The 7,906-nt window shown below is 34.0% G+C and overlaps 1 pseudogene; it reads left to right on the forward strand.

The window, feature by feature from the left end:
- Positions 1–4,838: 4,838 nt before the first annotated feature.
- Positions 4,839–7,095, forward strand: LOC134283267 (tripartite motif-containing protein 42-like; annotated as a pseudogene).
- The last annotated feature ends 811 nt before the right edge of the window (positions 7,096–7,906 follow it).

Raw genomic sequence — 7,906 nt, forward strand, 5'->3', positions numbered from 1 at the left:
TGATCCGGCAGCAATTAGCGAGAGAGAAAAGAAAACGAGGAAATTGTGTCTACATTTGAAAAGTTTCTTCTGATCAATTATGGATTTTTTTTTTTATCTTCCAACATTCTATTTTTTTAACAATCTTACTTTTATTTAGTTTAAATCGAAGTTTTGTACGTATTGATGCAATATCATTATCGGCCGTAGTTATTTGTAAAGTGCACATGGGAAAATGAGATGTTCTTATTTTATTAGTTCCATAAAATAATTCTCAAATGATAACATGTATAAAATCATGAGTAAAATATTTTAAAGCCTTGCTTTAAATCAAGTTTTAATCGTTGTTATTTTGTTTCAATTCCATTATCATCTGGCATCAGATAATTGATAATTTACGGTTGAATAGAAAGAGTTTACAAGAGGTACTCCCCATCCAGGGAGTGTGTAAGATACGAAAGGCATCGTTATGATTTTCCGGATAATAATGACGTGCATGTGGTAAAAGTGCATGATGAATAAAAAATTGAAAAGTTGCTCCACTAGTAAAAACTTGTTTGAAAATCCTATACAGCTGTAAATGACACAAAGGTTACATGTATTTTTATACATTTTGCACTGCACCATGCAGCATAGCCTACTCTGCAGAATTTTAACCATATATGCATTATCACGTGAATCCAAGGTATCAGCAGGTGGTTTATTTTGAAAGGCCTTTATCTTCATTTTGATGACAATAACTTCTCATATTCATCATTGACTTTTTTACATCGATAAATCCATTGGATGAGTAAATGCACTAAAATTTCTAGTTTAAAATACATTTTATTCATTGAATTGGATTGAACAGCAGGCATAATACTATGGTAAAATTTCTTTTAAATTTTGAAAAATATTTATTTATTTATTTTGCTGTAAGACGGCCTGAAATAAAAATGATCACTATTTCAGCTTTGAATATCCTGTGCTTTTCTTGCATGGATGCTTTGAATTGTGAAAGTAATATTTTGACATGTTAGATATGTTAGCGGCCGATTTGATCATCAATTTACTTGTTCGTGTTAATTTTCTCACAGTATATTGTGAAAGTTTTGTATAATTCCAACCACATTAGTGGAACAATCAAGTACATATGTTAATAAAATTTCATTTTGCATATGGTCTATAACTTATACTAGACTTTTCCAAAATATTTGATCCTCATAAACAATTGTAAAAGCTTGTGGTATCCAATAGTACAATACATTAATTTTGCTTGCAATTCTCAAATTTTATTTCTTTTTTGCTTTAATGCAAGCATCAAGTGTACTAAAACATACTCAATATTAAGCTTTGAGCATGGTGATTTTTGTAAGCATGGGTCAGTTATTGATCATTGAGCAAGAGTTTTGAACACAATGATTGATCTCTATCTCACGTAGTCAGAATTAGAGACTCTTTCATTCAATTCCATTGCCAGACCCTTTTTGAATCAGGTATAAATGCCAGTCATGGATATTACGAAATCATATCAAACACTCTTCTCGTTTTCCACATAAACTCCATCTTAGTTAAATTCCAACATTTTGATTGGATAAAACATGTTTGGTTAGTTACTCAATTCCGTCATCTTGTTGTTTCCACTTGATTGTGAAGTCACGATTTTTTGCTTCCTTTTCTAATTTTTGTATGTACTGGCTAACTCGAGCTTGGCTAGCCTCGTATCTTTCTCGTTCTTCTCTAAGGGCATCACTCATTGTATATGTAGTTACTACCGGACCCTGTTTACGTAATCTGGCCAGTTTCTGCAGTTCCTTACGTAATTCATACGCTGCAACCGACTTGTCAAAGAACAGTTTGTTTGGTTTATGAAATTTCTTTGGAGTTGAAAGTTTGTTGATTTTTGAATTTACAGGAGACGACTTAGGGCGTTCTTTTTCGTCCGGAATTAAGCTTGAGTTTGGAATTGTACTCTGAGCTCTGTTATCAACCGTACCTGGAAGATCGGGAGCTTTTCGTGACGTCATCGGTGCCGATTGACTTCGTTTGGCCGACACAAACACGGAATTTATATCTCTTACCGAATTTATACATTTCTCGTCGCTAGGAATATATTCCTTATACACAGAAAACTTAACAGAGGGCCGCTTATGTTTTGTAATAATTCCGGACTTATGACGACCGCTGTCAGAATCAGAGTCACTTTGACTCTCACAATCACTGTCTTCATCATATCCTTTATTCACTTCCGGTTCCGGAATAGTTTTGCCTTCTTCATCGTTACCCTTTACATCGTTTTGTATTTTCTGACATTCCTGTCTGATCCTGCCGCTTCGTACTTGGTACTTGTGTGCCTCGTGTCGATGCGTTTTCTGTGACGCTTTCTTCTGATTTTCAATGTCGTCCATTAACATATTATACCGTGTCTGGACAATTTTATTCCTCCGAAACGCGTCCCTCTCATTGTCACTCCAAAACACCACAGGGCGGGGGAGTTTCCTCTCTCCCTCCCCCATCCTATATTTAGAAGCACTTCCATTCTTTTTCGATGGTTTCTTTTTGACATCTATCAATTCAATTTGTGCTGAATTATCCATGATGTTGTAAATATCACAACCATTAAAGACCACAATGGGAATTCATCTAAAACTCCAATATCAAATCCAGCGTTTTATGTTTAATTAAAACCAGAATCTTTAAAAAGACGAAAATCAATATTTCCTCTCGTCCGTTGTCTTATGTTTTATGACTGAGTTCATGATATGAACATAAATTTTCCATATCCAAGACGTATCACCGTTTCATTGTAATGTCACACTGTATACGAACTATTTGCTTAATATCTTGAAAAGGGGTAATTTCGCTATCATATTGAAATTAAAATACACAAATCACGCACACCAATATATCTTCTGTACATCGATTAAGCGAATTAAAATCACAATCTAATGTGTATCTTTTGAAAGCTTCACAAAGACCTGTCTAAAACCAAGTGTTTACATAAGAGATAAAACTCGTTGTCACATCCGACCAGTAGACAAAATATCAGACCCTGGTCTTTCCATACAACGATATGATCCCCTATCTTTTGTCCCCCTCATGCACAAAAAAATTACCCTCAACGCATTCTACATTAACCATGTGCAGAATACTTCTTCAAATGGGTTCACCGTGTACCAGTTGAACATATACATATATATACCTTTCTTATTGTCAGATCGATGTAATTTCGTGTAGACTTTGCTCCACTTTGAATATGAGTCGAGTCGTTCAATTTGCTCACGAATCGTGTTCATAAAGTTTATTTTGTTCAAACTTTTATAATGGAGAACAGTCATTTTCACGTTTATGAAGTTTAGACCATTCTTTAATAGACCACAATCAATAATAAAGTAAAAGAACTCTACCAGACCGATATACATGTACCGCGGGACAACTTATTTATGTAGTTATCCATTCATAATTCAAAGAAGAGTGTTTAATTTATGATCGGCTCCGAAGACCGTCCATTGAAAGCTCATTCTGAATGTTTGAACGTCATTTCTTTGCGCACAGTGCATTGATAGCTTTAATATTGGCGGATAATAAAACCCTTCCATTCTTTCTATTGTCACTGCCCGTGCGATATAATGCAAGTCATACCAGAGGAAGTTTAAATGAACATTTTCAATAATGATGTAATTGAATCTAAACTATAATTAAAAAAGGCCTACCGACGTTAGGCGAAATATTAAAGTCGACCCTTAAATGCATGGTAGTATATAGTATGTTATTAAAAATTCGCCGAGTAAATATGATTAAATTTTAAATCTAGCAACCACATGCAAAGATTAGATAATTTCCCTGTCAGCAGACAGTTTGATATTGAAGCCTGACATAGAAAATCTGTAGAAGGTTATCTGAGGTCAAAGACTTACTTCATACTGTACATGTACAAATTTGAGATTTTTCCCCAAATATGACTAATACACAAATACTATCCTTATTAACACACAATAAAAAATCTCTTCCCAGCAATAGAATAGCTATCGTTCATTATGTAAATGGTAAATAAAAATTTCGGATATTTGCATTCATTTTACCAATTTAGGTGTATATCAATGTACTGAGTATTTAAGATTTCAACTTCTGTCGGTTAATATTTGATGTATACCTTTTTTCTCCAGTAACATGCATCTATCTATGATTTTCTTGCAGGAAAGAACTTTAGTAATCTAAAGAACCTTATTCGGTAATAACCAATATTTGCCCCCTAAATCAAACTTTGATGGAGATATATTTAATTAAGTTCTTAAACAGGGGAGTATATGCTGACTTCAAAGCACTGAATATTTTCATAAGTAATGACGCCATATGTACGTAATGACGTCACAAACATGACGTAAATTTCAGTTTTTTATGAATTGTACAGAAAAAAGTACATATTTCGTCGATATTTTGAGTAAAAGTCACCGAGCGCATGTGTGTTCAGGATCAATATTTTGATATAATGTGTAGAATGATAATATCAATGAAATATGTCAATATTGTTCCTGAACAAACTTGCGCTCTATAAATTTTAACGCTAAAATTGTTGAAATTTTGCCCATTTTGTCCTCTTTCTGAAAAAGGATATAAAATCAAACTAGTTTGTGACGTCATAAAAACAAAACTTGTGAATACACTGCTTTGACACTATAATATTTTCTGTTAATTTATATTTCTCCAACAATTCATTGAATTCAGCACATTTCAGTAAGTTATCAAAATTTGACTTTTGTAGGGGCAAATATATGCAATATACCGCATATAGTTCTTTAACCAAAAATTGCTGAGATTTTTTGTAACAATTTTGTATGGAGTTATTAAAAAAATTAGGGATAACAATTTTGTACAGATATATGCATGTAATACAAATATTCTGTTAAAAAAACAGAATTGATAACAATTTTGTACAATATACACATTATATATTTTTTATGTTAAAAGCTGTGAAACGCCTTCTAATTTAAAGATTCTTTATTCTTGTTGATTTTAATATACTGAATTTCTTGATAATTTTTAGATCGGGATCGATCTTCTTGAAAAAAAAGACAAAAATATCAAAATATTTTAATGCTAGATTGTTACTATTTTACTCATAAATTTACACGGTGATATTCATTAAAGACAAAATGGCTTCAGTGATTTAACAGAATGACCTTACAGCATGTTCCATTTCTTTTGAAAAATTCAAGACACCAAAATGTTTGCCTTGTTCACATTTGTTTTGCCACGGTTGTCTATCGCCATACATCGTGACTTCGTGTGCATCTAAAGAGGCGCCAATAGGGTTTGCATGTCCGCTTTGTAGGGAATTTATCCCATCACCAGCACCTACCGACAAGCCAGAAAACTGGGCTGATAAATTCCCAGTATGTGAAATGCTCGAAAAATACAACAATTTAATGGAATCTAGATTATGTTCAGCGTGTCAGAGAGAAAATGAAGAGGAGGAGGCAACAAATATTTGCCTGACTTGTCGAGAATCCTTGTGTGTTATCTGTACGAAATGTCATAGAAGAAGTTTGGCGTCAAACACACACAAAATAATTCCAATTAATGATCCTAATGCAGTTAGGCAGTTGTCTACTGCTTCAGTAAATAACGAAAATTGCCAAGAACATCCTGAAAGAAAAATCGAGATGTACTGCAATGACCACAGTAAACCATGCTGCACTATGTGTGTCAGTACGGAGCATAGAAGATGTGATAGCATCGACGACATACAGAAAGCTAGTGACGGAATAAAGAACAGTGATAATTTACAATCATTACAAGAAGAATTAAGTAAATATGAAGTAGAACTGCAAAAAGCAAAAAAGAATCATGAAGACAATATCAGTGAGATAGACAATACCTCAGATCTTATTACAGAAGAAACAAAAAAGCTGAAGAAAGAAATTATTGATCAATTAGACAAACTTGAAAGTGAGCATCAAAATGAATTGAGCAAAGTTACGAAGGAGAGCAGGGAAATGTTAAACAGGAAAATTGATTCTCTTTCAGACAGGATTCAGTTAACCAGTCACTGCTTAAAAAGTCTTGAGGAAGTGAAAGTAGAAACAGGTGCTTCTTTTATGAAGGAATACCAGAAAATCAAAGATAATTTTGAATTGTTGAAAAAGCATAATTGGACCAAAACAGAACTACTCAAAATCAAGATTGTATCTAGTGCAGCAAGAGATTTCAAACAGATTAAAAGTGCTGCATTCCATTCAAAACCTCAGGCTACAAAATCTGAAAGTTATCCTGTCACCATGGTCACTGACTTAAATTTATCAAAGGCGCATTTTTCTCTTCTCTATGATTTTGATGAACCGAATCTTAACGTATGTAGTGGAACCTTCCTTCCTGATGGAACCTTCATTATAGCAAATTTTAAGTCGGATAATATTGGCCTCATTAAGTATTCTCTAACCAATAATTGTTCACACTGCTAAAAACGTTTGAATCAGACAGATGGCTTTTTGACGTACGTTGTGTGGAAGACGAATTATATGTAACAGACAACACTAATCAACGTGTAATTGTTATTTCAAATGATACCTTTACTACTCTGCGTGAATTTTCTGTTCGTCAGAACTTATATCCTTATGGTATAGCCGTCTGGGAGAAGTTTTTATTTGTTGCTTGTCAAACTGCGATAGTAAAGTACGATATGCAAGGAAACTTAATTCATACTTATCTTGTAGAAGAAAGAGTTCGGTTTGTAGTTGTTTTAGACAATGGACACATTGTGTATAGCAATACCGACACTCATAATGTGAGAGCCATGGACGATCAAGAGACCTCCCTCTGGACGTACAGCAGCCCTAAGCTTAGAACACCCCATAGTGTGGACAAGGACGAGATGAATCATATCTATGTGGCTGGTACAGACAGTAATAATATTCATATATTGTCTTCTAGTGGCAGTCTCATCAGAATTGTAGAAGACATCCCAAGCCCTGCTTTTATGAAAGTTAAAGAAGGAAGTAACATTTGCTGTGTTTGTAGTCACTGGAAAAAGTTTATAGTATACGAGATAAAATGATATTCATTTTATACAATAATATTAATGTTAAATGTCAATGCAAATGCAGCATCAGTGTATCAAAACACAAGTAGAAGTACAATGTTATTACGAATCAATGTGGATTTTTTCCTTAGTCTCCTCGCTTATGCCTGATATGAAAATTAGAAAATAAAATGAACTACAGGAAACGTACGCGTCTCGTTAAATATTTGATAAGTTTATAAAGCGTTAAAAACATATTCATTTTTAGCTCACCTGAGCCGGACTTTTGTAAAAGCTTTTCTGAAATTTTGTCCAAAGTTCCGTCAGTGATTTTTTTTCTGTCCGTCCGTCATAAACTTTTCACATTTTTCGACTTCTTCTCAAGAACTACCCAGCCAATTTTGACCAAACTTGATACAAAGCATCCTTGGGTGAAGAGGAATTTAAATTGTTAAAATGAAGGGCCAATTCCCCACACAAGGGGAGATAATCAAGAAAAGACAAAAATAGGGTGGGGTCATTAAAAAATCTCAAGAACCACTGGGCCAATAAAGCTGAAACTTATGTGGAAGTATCCTGGGATAGTGTAGATACAAAATTGTTCAAATCATGACCCCGGGGGTTGGGCGGGGCCACAATGGGGAATCAAAGTTAAACATAGAAATGTATAGGTAAAATCTTTAAAAATCTTCTTCTCAAGAATCACTGGGCAAGAAAAGCTGAAACTTATGTGGAAGCATCCTGGGGTAGTGTAGATTTTAAATTGTTCAAACCATGACCCCCGGAAATTGGGCGGGGCCACAATGGGGAATCAAAATTTAACATAGAAATATATAGGAAAAAACTTTAAAAATCTTCTTCTCAAGAACCACTGGGCCAGAAAAACTGAAACTTGTATGGAAGCACCCTGGGGTAGTGTAAATTCTAAAT

The sequence above is a fragment of the Saccostrea cucullata genome, unplaced genomic scaffold (assembly GCF_032062105.1).
Source record: "Saccostrea cucullata isolate Sc308-1 unplaced genomic scaffold, CSIRO_AGI_Scuc_v1 ctg11370, whole genome shotgun sequence".
In the NCBI taxonomy this organism is placed as follows: domain Eukaryota; kingdom Metazoa; phylum Mollusca; class Bivalvia; order Ostreida; family Ostreidae; genus Saccostrea; species Saccostrea cuccullata.